At 39.7% G+C, this 13323-nt stretch overlaps 1 protein-coding gene across 8 annotated transcripts in view; it reads right to left on the bottom strand.

Annotated features, from left to right (window-relative positions):
* The window catches only part of NRF1 (nuclear respiratory factor 1), a 131046-nt gene that overhangs the window by 94163 nt on the left and 23560 nt on the right, over nucleotides 1–13323 (bottom strand). For 6 of the 8 annotated variants that reach the window (XM_090287505.1, XM_090287507.1, XM_090287511.1 and 3 more), the window contains one exon: nucleotides 4248–4339. The exons of the other annotated variants lie outside the window; for them this stretch is intronic. The gene's annotated coding sequence lies outside the window, so the exon portion shown is untranslated. The remainder of the gene's footprint in view (nucleotides 1–4247; nucleotides 4340–13323) is intronic. 8 annotated transcript variants of the gene reach the window in all.

Raw genomic sequence — 13323 nt, 5'->3', positions numbered from 1 at the left:
CAGAACAGACTTTTTCAAAAAAAGCCAAAGATAGAATTTCATTCTTCGGGGACATAGGGTAATGGACCAAAATCTCACCAAAGCAGGAAAATTTTTTTTAAAAAATTACACACGAAAGTCTAAGTGAAAACAAAAGCAAGGTAAAATGTGGCTTAATTCTGAGTAATAAATGATGGTTAAAATAAGAACCCATTTGACCATCCTAGGAACCACCTTTCAAATAGCCCAAGGATGATATTGGCCTTGCAGAGAAAAAAAAAAAAAAATCCTCTTCTCACACCAATGGGCTCTACAAAGCAAAAAATAAAAAAGCCATAGGCATGTGTGCAGTTCATTGGTTTCCATTTTCAGACTTCAACTACAAATAAAAATACAGAAAATCATATAGAATACAAAACAATGTAAAGCTTACATGAATCATGACAATGTAAAAGCAAGGCAGGGCTGAGAGAAATGGGGAAGGAGAGAAACAGAGAGGTGGACAAATGGCTAGAAGCACTAAGATCCTATCTTTACACAGTGAGTCAGAGGATGCTATCAAAAGCAGATGGAAGAACTTAGTATTACAGTACAACTACCAAAAATAGAGGGGAGCCCTGACTGGTATGGCTCAGTTGATTGGGCAACCTTCAGCAAAGTGAACGTTGCTGGTTTGATTCCTGGTCAGGGGACATGCCTGAGTTGTGGGTTCGATCTAGCTGGTCATGTTCCAGAGGCACCCGATCCACGTTTCTCTCTCACATCAATTGATGTTTCTCTCCCTCTCTCTCAATATAAATAAATAAAATCTTTTTTAAAAAATGCCCATGTTTGATAAACCAGGAAAAAGTGGTATAAACATATTACTTAAAGTTATGAAGGAATTATTGTTTGATAACACTGAGCAAATGAACTATAAATAAAAACGTTAAAGTAACTGTCTCTTAAAAAGTGGGATGGGGTAGTAGAAGAATGAGGCAAAAGGCCACTGGTTTTTATTCTAAGTCTTTCTAATTTATCTTTTATCACATGAATGTGCTATATACCTGAAACTAATACAAAATATATTGAATGTAAACTGTAATTTAAGAAAAAGAGATAATGAACATATCACACCCCTCCGTAAAAAAAGAATTGGTTAAAAAAAAGTTTTGCCTGAGTAAGACTAAATTACTAACTTGGATCATCTGAAAGTAACAAAATTTTGTATGGCTACAATCACATATTTTTCATTCTAATATGTTGGTAAAATTTGTAAATACTCATTAACATTAATAGCAGCCCCCAAATCCAGTTAATAATGATGCTTTTACATAACCTGAGAAAAACAAGCTTTACCACACAACTTCATAATGACATAACGATGAGCGGACGGTTTTGTGAAAACAATACTGTAAGTTCACTGAAGGAAGGGCTTGGGTCCATAAAGTCTCTATGCATAGTAGCTATCATAATTTGCTCTTTAAAAATGCTTGGGGGTAATTAGTTGCACATTTTAATTACTAAAGCTAAATCCAGGCAATAATAGTTTGTTATTCTCCTACATGGTTGTGCTGGCTATTCCTCTCTTGTCTCTTTCTATAGCTGGATCTGAACTGCTCTATACCCAGCTCTGGGCTTGGTCCGCTAACCCTGTCACCAAACTTGCCTGCCAGCTTCCAGTTACATTTTACCAAGGGAGGCAGCAATGTGAGAGGAGAACAGGAGGGGAGAGGGAGCTTCTTTGCTGTTTCCGTTCCTGTCAGTGTTGCTTCAGCAACAGAGGACAGCTTCATCCCCTGACTCCAGCTGTGCCTCTCTCCCCTGGTAGCCCAGCACCAGCAGCTTGGCACCCTACTCAGAGGTCAGATGACAGCTGGGTGGGGGCCCCCTCTGAGCTCCTAGGTTCTTCTCTTCTGATCCCCCAGCCCTAAGAGTGGTAGCTGCTTCCTGGAATTATGAATATCCAGATTACCTCAGTGTCTACTTTTTGCTTTTTTCAGTCTTCAACACTGTTTAACCAATTCTCAGAATTAAATTCTCTGAAATACCTACTAGGCCCTGACTGGTACAAACAGAAGAAAAAAATGTACCTTCATCAGAAATTACTCATAGAGTGCTGGTAAGCAAGCAAAATTTTATGTCGACTTCTGTGAGTCAATACAATGAAAAGTACTGACATTTTATACTGTCAATAAAGTGATTCTAAGGACATTTTTATAAGATCATCACTAGGGTTCCTGTTTCTGTACACTGATGGAAGTTGAATTCAAAATCCTGGGTTTGGTGAATCATTAAAACGAGGCAAAATTAGAGAGAATAAAGTGCCTCATGAGAGAAATGGGATACTTGGAAGTGAGCAGGGGGTACAGACAGAAAGGGAGGCAGGAGACATAAACACAAACTTTTATCTGAGTCTATCTTACCTATTCTTTAAGTAAAGTACTTAATAAGACTAACATTTCAGCAAACCTCAATATCGACAGCACAGTAATACAACAAATGTCTTTTTACAGAAATAACAATAACGAACAGTCACAAAAATAGTTATCATGTTATTCAATGAACAGACTAGGTTAGGTGTTTGGACAAACCAAAGAATATGTGGTAGCAACGGCAGCTTCGATCACTCATAGTTCTTGGCAGACCATGAGATCGACGCCTACCTACTGAAAATCAATGGTGGGTACTAACTCTAATGTCCAGTGTGGCTTACAGCAATTCTGAGTTGTTGTTTTTTCTTATTCTGTAACTGGACCCAAAATGTACAAAGGTACGCAAAGTCTCCTCTCCGTTCCACCTTATACCTGCTTAAAGGCTTATCCTCACTTCTACAGCAGGGAGCCAGAGTACTGGATTCATATCTTTGCCCTGCCACTGACTAGCATCTTAGACAAGTTTCACTTGACTTCTATGCCTTAGTTTTATGCAAATGGGAACAATAATAGAACCTACCTAAGAATTATTGTGAGGATACTAGGGCTTAAAATAAAACATAGTATACAATGAGTGTCAGATCAAGTGTGCCCTGTTGTTATTATTATTCCATATAAAAGGATAAAGCACAGAAATGCCCAAAGGAAAGTTACATGATTTATTTTTACACTGGGAGAAAAAATGCTTATAGATCACAAACCAGTTCTTGACCTTTTTCAAATTATGGACTCTTTTGAGGATGTGTGAGAGCTACACATCTCCTCCCTATAAAAGTTCATATACCCACAAAATCTTCCAAAATATATTAATGTTCTTGGACACAAATCATAGATTATTTCATGATTATACAGCTGTATCACAGATGTAACAGTAGAGGGTGCCACAACCAAAGAAAAATATAAAGAAAGCACAGAGAATTTCAGGTTGCTTAAAATTCTTCAACTAGAACAAACATCCTTCCATAGGAAATAGGTGATTCTGCTTCACCAAATGCTTTAAATTACATAAACTCCTCTTTAGTTTCTAGATCAGCAGTGACAAAGAGAAATCTCTGTGATGATGGAAATGTTCTAAATTTACACTGTCCAAAACAATAGCCAATAACCACATGTGACTACCGACCACATGAAATGTGACAACTGTGACTAAAGGAATCAAAAATGTAATTTTATTTATTTAGTTTTATTTCATTTTCATGTAAATAGCCACATACAGCTGTGGCTCCACACTGAACAAGTGCAGTTCTACATTTTATTTTTAAGTTTTAAAGAAATTTCTAACAGAGTAGGTTCATACAATAATTCATATCAATCTGCCCCTTGTGAGAACTCAACACTGCAAAGACAGGACTGTCACTGTCTCTCCCCTGCCCTACAGGTGTTCACAATCAGAAGTAAAGCTTTCTTTTACTCATTATAGAAGACCTGACCTACCCAGTTCTGACTGTGTTCTTAATTCCCAGGGTTATATGAGTTTTTAAAAAATAAGTGTAAACTAATAATGTTAAGTAAGAAAGCTTTTGCCATTGAAAAAAGAAAAAACAAAAACATATTCTAGTGATAATCGCCAAGGGCTAAGGGAGCACGGAGAAGAAAAGACTGCAAAGACACCGAGCAGATATCGTGAAGGAGACAAGAGTCTGGAGTCAGGGGCCAGAATAAAAGAAGGGCACCACAGGCAGAGGCAACAGCTTGTAACAGCATATAGCATAGTAAGGAGGCAGCAATGAACACCCAGACAGCAGACTCAGAAGCCTGGGGACCAAAGGGACAGAGCTCCAGGCTGCCTCCACACAAAACTCCTTCTTTACACTGCAGTCTAACCTGCTAACAATGAAGCTAATGTCGACCCACCTGTTAGAGAGGAAAGCAGTCTATCCACATTGCACAACACCTTACAGCTTACCACCCGGTGTCTGGCACAGTACCGTGCATGGAGAAGGTACCTAATTAATGTTAATGACAATGATAAAAAGGATTAGAAAATGCATTCTCAAATATCCAGATGCTTATTAATAACTACAAATATCAATAAAAAGCAGGTAAATTGCTGAAGCTATCCCTAGATTAAAACAGGATGGATAGGAAGTTTAGTATGCCCAGGCATTTATTTGCAAATGGGTCAGAATGCAGCTGGCTCTTTTTTGCAGAAAAATCATTTGTCCACAGCTGTTTCCCAAATTACCAAAAATCAAATAAGTAGTTGTCATGTGATAGCAGGATTAGAGGCTGCTTCAACTTCCGTGAAGGAGAAATAACATAAATTGCCACAAGTCCCACCCCTCAGTCTCAGACAAGCACAAAGGACACTTTTATTCAGATCTGCTTACTGTGAAACACAGCATTGTTGCCTGGCTGCTTCTATGGTGGGCCTCAATTCTGCTGGGTCTGTCATTACACAACCAACGTTCAGTTCAAGCTGTTTCTTAGATTCTGGCAGACAGTTCAATGCAAGATTTTTCTTTTGAGATAACTGAACTTGTCTGGATAAAAGTATGAAGGTATAAGTGGCAATACTATGAATCTATGAATCTCTGTGATTCGATCATTCTCTCATTCCACAAATATTTACTGAATTCTGATCACGTACTCCTAGATTATTTTGGCACTAGTATTCCAAGAAACGCTACAACTGGCAACTCTAATTTTTTATCTTTAGTTTAAAATTTTTATTATTATAGAAGTAACACACGTTCTTTTTAGGTAATTGAGAAAATACAGTTAAGAAAAAACAAAAAAGAAACAGAAATCACCACCCAGGATAGCCACATTATGAAGTTAACAATTTGGTGTACACAACATGCCTCTAGCCTTCCCCCTTACCCAAATGTCTTATATTGTCCTTAAAACAAAAAGAAAAAAGAAAAAAAGATAAAGTGATGCTACATACTATTTTACAAATATTTTAATGTAATAAAGAATTTAGCCCTGGCTGGTGTGGCTCAGTGGACTGAGTGCCAGCCTGCGAACCAAAGGGTCACCGACCGGTTCAATTCCCAGTCAGGGCACATGCCTGGGTTGTGGGCCAGGGTCCCTAGTAGAGGGCATGCAAGAGGCAACCACACACTGATGGTTCTCTTCCTCTCTCCCGCCCTTCCCCTCTCTCTAAAAATAAATAAATAAATCTTTTAAAAAATAGTAAAATATTTTTTAAATTTAAATTCATGTTAACATTTTTACATCATTTCAAAAATGTTTACAGAGCATTCCCTGTAAAAGTGTACAGTACTTATTTTACTAATTCCCAAAAGTAAGTCATTTAGGTTGTTTTCAATTTTTCACTATTATAAACAGCACTGTGGCAACAATTCTGATATTCAGTAACTACCCATTGCCTGAATGAGTAAATGAATGGTTCACTAAGTTACGTCTTTAACACATACCCAGTTACTTCCTTAGCATTACAAGGACATAAAATTTTAAGTAATCACACAGTTATCATTCTGCACTTCCTACTACGGCAAGCATAAAAAGGTAATTTCTGTAAAAACAGCAATCTAAACATAAAAAGAAGTACATAATACTTGGTGGTGGACAGAGAACTGAATGAAAATCTTAACCATAACCATGTAAAAGTAAAGTATAGCTCCTAGAAAGTGGAATATAGAAAGAGGAAAGTACTGCAGTTATAACTCTATTTCGCAAAATTGCAAGTTGAGACCCTGCTGAAAGTTGATGGATCAAAAAATGAAAGTTTAGGGGCATTTGAGATCCAGCTTCCTGACACTGTCCTCAGTTTAGCTCAAATAAACACTTATAAAAATACTACAAAAAAATAAAAGTTTATCATTTAAAATTATCAAGAAAATTAAGACTTAAAAATAATAGATATAAAATAAAGAGATGGAATAGAAAATGTTAATGCTTATTTTTATTAAAAAATATCCAGATATTAAGTTGATAAGTAAGAAACAGAAGTTTACATATATTATTAAGCCTATGGAAGTGACTCCACGAGAAGCTAAAAGCAGAAATAGTAGAATAGTTTTTAAAGGTGGTCATCTGCCTCTGGACTGTAAAATTGGAGATGGGAAGGAAAGAGACGAAGCAGGAGACAAGTTTTTTTCATCAAAAACTCTTTCTTCTGCTACTTGATTTGTCAGAAAGCACAAATGACACCCAGATGAAGGGTGCCTGAAAAATCTGTTACTATTCACTTTGGCTGCCCTGACTATTAATTTATCCTCTTATCCTGATAACTAGTCAGATGTAATTGCCCACAGAGCTTTACTTTAACAGAAGGCAAATTTAAGCTACTTAAGACCTTGGAGACTTCCTAGTCTGATTTTCTCATTTTACAGATCAAGTTGAGACCCAGAAAGGCTAAGTGAGTTAACCAAAGTAATATCTATTTTGGTGTCAAAACCAAAACTTGAACCCACATCTCCTGTCTGCTCCATCTTCTCCATCAGAGATCCACCCAGTCTTTGTCCTAAAGCACAGTCTCTAACCATTATTGGCCGAAGTTCCTTAACAGCTATCCTACACTATCATGTGATTTATCTTTTTTTTTCTTTTCTTTTAGGGGGTGGGGGGGATGGGAGGGGATGGGAGGGAGAAAGGGAGGCCGAGACACATTGATGTGAGAGAGAAACACCAGTTCGATTCCCAGTCAGGGCACATGCCTGGGTTGTGGGTCAGGGTCCCCAGTTGGGGGCACGCAAGAGGCAACCACACACTGATGCTTCACTGTGTGAAACTGATGTCAGTTGCTTCTTATACGCGCCCCGACTGGGACCAAACCCACAACCTAGACATGTGCCCTGACCTGGAATCAAACTGGCGACCTTTAGCTTTGTGGGAATGATGCTCAACCAACTGAGCCACACCAGCCAGGGTTCATGTGCTATCTTTAAGCAAAATTTGGGTTTTCCTGGGGGTCCAGTGAATTAAGATTATAAAATAACATGCATGTTGAATTTAAGTGATTTTTCAAGTTGCACCTGCAGTCACCCGTCTCAGTCCCTCTTACACGTCTCCTGTCCACCCCCCCATCCTTAAGAGGATACAGCTACTTCAAGGACTGGTCCCTATACACTAAGGGTCCTGACAGCATGCTTCCCAGCTACAGGAACAAATGCAGTTCCTGAAGTTTCCAAAGCAACGTCCTTGAAGCAAGTCTTCTGTGAGCACCAACCAGGACAGTCAATGATTTCACATTTTTCTTTGCCCATATTAAACAGTTTAGCTAATTACCTACTCCCACTTTAAGTAGATGGAAAGGGAACAAAATTTTTTTAAAAAAGAAGCAGGAGCTCATTTTTGAGGAAAAAGGAGAATCGTGCACACTACTTTTATATTTGTAATCATTATACTACTTTATAAAAAATATTTTAAAATTATAACAAATATTAATGTATGAAAGTCCCTAGTATTGTTTATATAAATTTAAAACAAGAAAATTAAAAACACATGTAAAAATAGAGCCCAGACCAATCACTGGAAATCAAGTTTCTGCAGAAGAGTCAAGATCTAATAACCAAAACCAGTACTGTACTATCCTTTTTTAAATTATATTTTATTGATTGTGGTATTACAGTTGTCCTAATTTTCCCCCCTTTACCCCCTCCACCTAGCACCCCCCACTCCCTCAGGCAATCTCCAAACCATTGTTCATGTCCATGGATCATGCTATGAGTTCTTTAACTATTTCATTTCCTATACCGTACTGTACAGTACTTTACATCCCCATGGCTATTCTGTAACTACCTATTTGTACTTCTTAACCCCCTCACCTCCTTACCCATTCCCCCACACTCCCTCCCACCTGGCAACCATCAAAAGACTCTGTTTCCATGATTCTGTCTCTGTTCTTGTTTGCTTAGTTTGTTTTTTAGATTCAATTGTTGATATATATGTATTTATTGCCATTTTATTGTTGATAGTTTTTATCTTCTTTCTCTTAAAAAAGTCCCTTTGACTTGGGAGTGGATTGCTGGGGGAGGGGGGTGCTGGGTGGAGGGGAGCAAAGGGGAAAAAATTGGAACTATTGTAACAATATAATCAATAAAATATACTTAAAAAAATAAGTCCCTTTGATATTTCACATAATAGTAGTTTGGTGATGAACTCCTTTGGTTTTTTTTGTTTGGGAAGATCTTTATCTGTCTTTTGATTCTAAATGGTAGCCTTGCTGGGTAGAGCAATCTTAGCTGCAGGTCCCTGCTTTTCATGACTTGGAATATTTCTTGCCAATCCCTTTTAGCCTACAAAGTTTCTTTTGAGAAATCAGCTGGCAGTCTATGGGAATTCCCCTGTAGGGTAACTAACAGCTTTCTCTTGCTGCTTTTAAGATTTTATCTTTAACCTTTGGCATTTTAATTATGATGTGTCTTGAAGTGGGCCTCTTTGCACACACCTTGTGTGGAACTGTCTGTGCTTCCTAGGTTTGCATGTCTATTTCCTTATCAAATTAGGGAAGTTTTCTTTCATTATTTTTTCAAACAGATTTTCAGTTTCTTGCTCTTTCTCTTATTCCAGAGGCTGCTCACACTATTCTTGTTTTTGTTTTTATTTTTTGGGTTCTTTTTTCTTCTTCTTGTCCTGATTGCTTGTTTTTTGCTTCCTTATGTTCCAAATCATTGATTTGATTCCTGGCTTCATCCACTCTGTTGTTTCCCTGTAAATTGTTCTTTATTTCAATTAATGTTTCCTTTGTTTCTGACTAGACCTTCTTTATGCTGTTGAGGTCCTCACTAAATACCCTGAGCATCCTAATAACCTGTTTTGAACTCTGCATCTGATAGATTGCTTATCTCCATTTTTTTGTTTAGTTCTTTTTCTGGAGTTTTGATCTGTTCTTTCATTTGGGCCATGTTTCCTTGTCTCCTCATTTTGGCAGCCTCCCTGTGTTTGTTTCTATGTATTAGGAAGAGCTGCCATATGACTCCCTGTCTTGGTAGTGTGTCCTACAGTAGTAGGGGTCCTGTAGGGTCCAGTGGCACAGCCTCCCCTATCATCTGAGCTGAGTACTCAAGATGCACCCTTTGTGTGGACTGAGTATACCTTCCTCTTTTGGTTTAGCATTGGTTGCTATTGGCAGGTCAATGGAGGGTCAGCTGTGCAGGGGCAGGGTGGTGGTGCTTGAACATGGTCTGTAGCTGTCCACTGGGTGAGCAGGTCCTGTGGTTTCCTGGGTGGTGCAGGCCAAAGTCAGCCCCAACCTGTATTCTGCCCGGGGACACCCTGCATGAGCTATAAAGCAATCTGAGATGGCTGCTACTTGAGCTGGGCTTGGAGGTTCCTAGGTGAAGCCAAGCTGTGAATCTAAGCTGGCTGCTGCTAATGCCGGGCCTGGAGCCACTTAGCTGTTGCTTGTTTGATATAACTTAAGAAGTTGTGAAACATGAGCTAAGACCAGCCATTCACATGGAAAAGTCAGTTAACAGTTTGCATAGGCCCATATGCTGGGTGGGACAGTCTTAGGGGATCTTCAGGGCAGGGCAATCAGTGTTAGCCAGGTTGATGGGGTCTCAAATATGGCACCGCCGCCTGCTGGCCCTGTGGCTCTGTAGGGGAATGTCTCAGAAAAGTGGCAATGGCCTCTGTGTGCTTTTCTGAGAGAAAGCTGTCCCTCAGCTCCTGCCTTGATGCCAGATACTTCAGTTCCTCCCTGTATGTCACTGAAACCTTTCAAACTGCTACCCCAGTGGTGCTGGAGCTCAGAGGGAGTGCGTCTGAGTAAATCCATGTGTGGGTTTTTTAAAAGGAACTGCTTGGGACTCCAGAAGTTTCTTCCACTGATTCAATCCCTGCTGACTTTTGCAGCCAGAAGTCATGGGAACGTATCTTCCTGGCACTGGAACCCTGGGCTGGAGGGCCTGGTTTGGGACCGGGACTCCTCCCTCCCAAGATATTCCTCCCACATTTTTATTCACCACATCTCCCCATCTAGGCCCCTCCTGCCAGTCTGGATGGATGTGGTTTCTTTAATTCTGTAGTTGTCTGACTTCCATTCAACCTGATTTTTGATGGTTCTGAGTGATGGTTGTTCTATATTTTAGTTATAATTTTGATGTGGTTGTGTGAGGAGGCGAGCAGTGTTTACTGTGCTGCCATCTTGACCAGAAGTCCACAGTACTTATTTTCCATAAATGTTGCACAACTGATAGTGTTAATTATTATCTCATTAATTTAAAATAACACTGAATGTTTAAAAGCATACTTTCTCACACATGGAGCTGGACATAAGATCAGTGGCAAGAGCAATATTAATATAGATGAGAAGTGAGCTCACACGCACCATTTTGTGGTTTACTTCCTGTGTTTTACTCTGATCCACTGTGAAACGAAGCTAACGAACATACACACACTGTGGTGGTGGCAGTATCAGCTGAGGCTTTTAAAGTCAAACAATGTATATGAAAGTACTTTATAACTGCAACATGCTACAGAAACAAAAGGCATTACTTGATTTATTGTAGAGCAAGAAAGTCAGGCAAAAGAGAAGATGATTAGTTGCACTTGCTTATGCAAGCATCTACCCAGCATTTGAGTGCCAGAACCTTAATGGTAGGACTAAAAGCAGCTCTGTGTCTGGTCAGACAAAAACCATGTAAACTGAAGCAGCCCCTCTTATAGCTGTCTTGTTTGGTCTGCACTATTTATTTTTGTGTGTTTAGTTTTAAAATGTGAATTGCTGACATTCAGCAAAGAAGTTCAGATTTCTTACTTCTCTTGAAAAGTCAGAAAGGTCTGGGAACACCAGGCAGCAGTACTATGTTAAAAACTTGGGTTCAAGAGCCAGCTTTGCCATTTTGCTAGTTTCATGTTACTTACCCTATGTGTCTCAGTTTCCCATTTATAAACTGGTGACAATGTATGAATACATTCCTCATAGTGTTGATGTGAGGATGAAATGAAATATTAAGTAAAGCACTCAACAGGGTGTCCCTCCAATAAGTGCTAATCATTATTATCATTTCAAACTGACAATAACTGACTGACTAGGAGGAGCAGAACAAGCTCCTATCAACAGCAAGTTCCCTTTAGGATGTCCACTCCTGGGCTGCCTCGCTCATTTATTATACAATGCTTACTTGGTCCAGCATCACAGGTTGCAAACTCTAATAAAAACAAAGACTGTGCAACGCAATATCTAAATGCTAAGGAAGAGAATTCCAGAGAGTGGGGCTCAAAAGAGAGGGTAAGTAATCCAATCAGTCAACAAAGATTCGCTGAGGACCAGGTTCTAGGCCAAGAGACCCACTGATGAACAATAAGGCAAAGGCTCTAACCTTAAAGAACTTATATTCTGGTGGGGGAAGCCACAACAAAGACATTTCAGGAAGTGACGTGCTATGCAGAAGATAAAATAAGGCCATATAATAAGAAAATGGGGAGAAGGGTATGATCTCTGATGAGACACATTTGATTTGTGATCTGAATGGATGAGAAGGCAGCCGGGTAAGGCCTCTGCAGGCCTTGGAAAGGAGTTTGTGCTTTATTCTGATCAGGAAAGATTTTATGGAGCAGCTGTTTTAGAGGTGTTGCTTGGGGCCACGAGGGGCATGAAGTGGAACCATTAGGAACAGCGGAAACTGTGGCATGAGCAGCATGGCCAAGAATGGAATGCACCAGAGGTTCTGCTTGGAGGAGGCCAATGGTGGGGTCTCATATGCTGTGCAAAGTTATTTTTATTTTATATTCTAGCTCAATGGTACTGAGTATAAAGATCCCTTTATGAAGACCAAAACAAACAAAAAAGAAACCTCTAGTCCACGACTGCTGCATTTATTCAGAAAAACATAATGAAAACAGTATACAAATTACTTAAGATATTTTTGGGGGGCGGGGGGACAGCTAGTAAGCAATACTTTTGGGAGGTAGTATTATCTACTAAACCTACAGATAACCATTAGGTCACAAAAGCCCTCTGTAACAACTCCTGGCCACCCACTGGGTTCTGGGCTACAGGATGGAAGCATTGCTAAAGGTGATGAGTAGCATTCTACAAACATTCCAGCTGTGTGACAAATGGCTTGGGAAGGACTGAGTCAACACAGTAAGGTAACTAATTCAATGGTCCATCGGGGGCACCAATGGCGGCCTCAACTAAGGCAGTGAAGATGGAAAAAGCATATGTGAAACATTTAGGTGATGAAAATGGAAAGGACTTAGTTAACAACTGGATGTGAACAGTGAGGGAAAAGGAACTCCAAGATGACTCCCACATTTCTGGCCTGAGTTAGTGAGTGGCTCATTAACCAAAGCAAGGAACAGTAAAAGAGCAGATTTGCAGAGAAAGACAGTATGAGACACCATTCACGCTACCTGTCCATAAGACCCTAAGTCTGGAGTTGTGTTGTAGGTGTAAATTTGAGCTTCTCAACAAGGGGACGGTAATGAAAATGCAGTGAAAGAAAGAGCTGCCATGATGCTTTTCCAAAAGATTCAATACACTCATTTACTCAATGCGTCATAATCACCTACTGTGTTAAGCACTGATACAGAGGAGGCAATAGTGAACAAGGAAAAACAGTCCCTGCCTTCTTGAATTTATACTTTCTACCAGAGGGAGATAAACAATAAGCAAATAAATACACAGTATTTTAGAAGAAGGAAGATGGGGAGGTTGGGGGCAGGGGAGACATTGGTTAGGGAATGAATGCCTTTCTGACAAGCTGTCTGAGCCAGATCTACAGGAAGTGAGGGAGGGGGAGAGAGCACAAATACTTGGGGGAAAGAGTCACCAGGCACCAAGAATAGCAAATGCAAAGAATCCAAGGCAGGAGCCTGCTTGATGTCGCCAAGAAATGGCAAAATGCCCCCACTACCTACCTGAAGCATCCTAGGAAGGAGAGGCAGATGAGGTCAGAGAGGTTAGTCAGGGTCAGGCTTGTGGGGCCTTGAAGGCTAAATTAAGATCCTTAGATTTTACTCTGAATGAGATGGGAAGTCTTTCAAGGGTTTTGAGCAGGGGAGAGCTATG

This window comes from Furipterus horrens, unplaced genomic scaffold, assembly GCF_987537825.1.
Source record: "Furipterus horrens unplaced genomic scaffold, mFurHor1.1.pri manual_scaffold_9, whole genome shotgun sequence".
Taxonomy (NCBI): Eukaryota; Metazoa; Chordata; class Mammalia; order Chiroptera; family Furipteridae; genus Furipterus; species Furipterus horrens.
The sequence above is the reverse complement of the archived record's forward strand: the minus strand, read 5'-3'. Positions and strand labels throughout refer to the sequence as shown.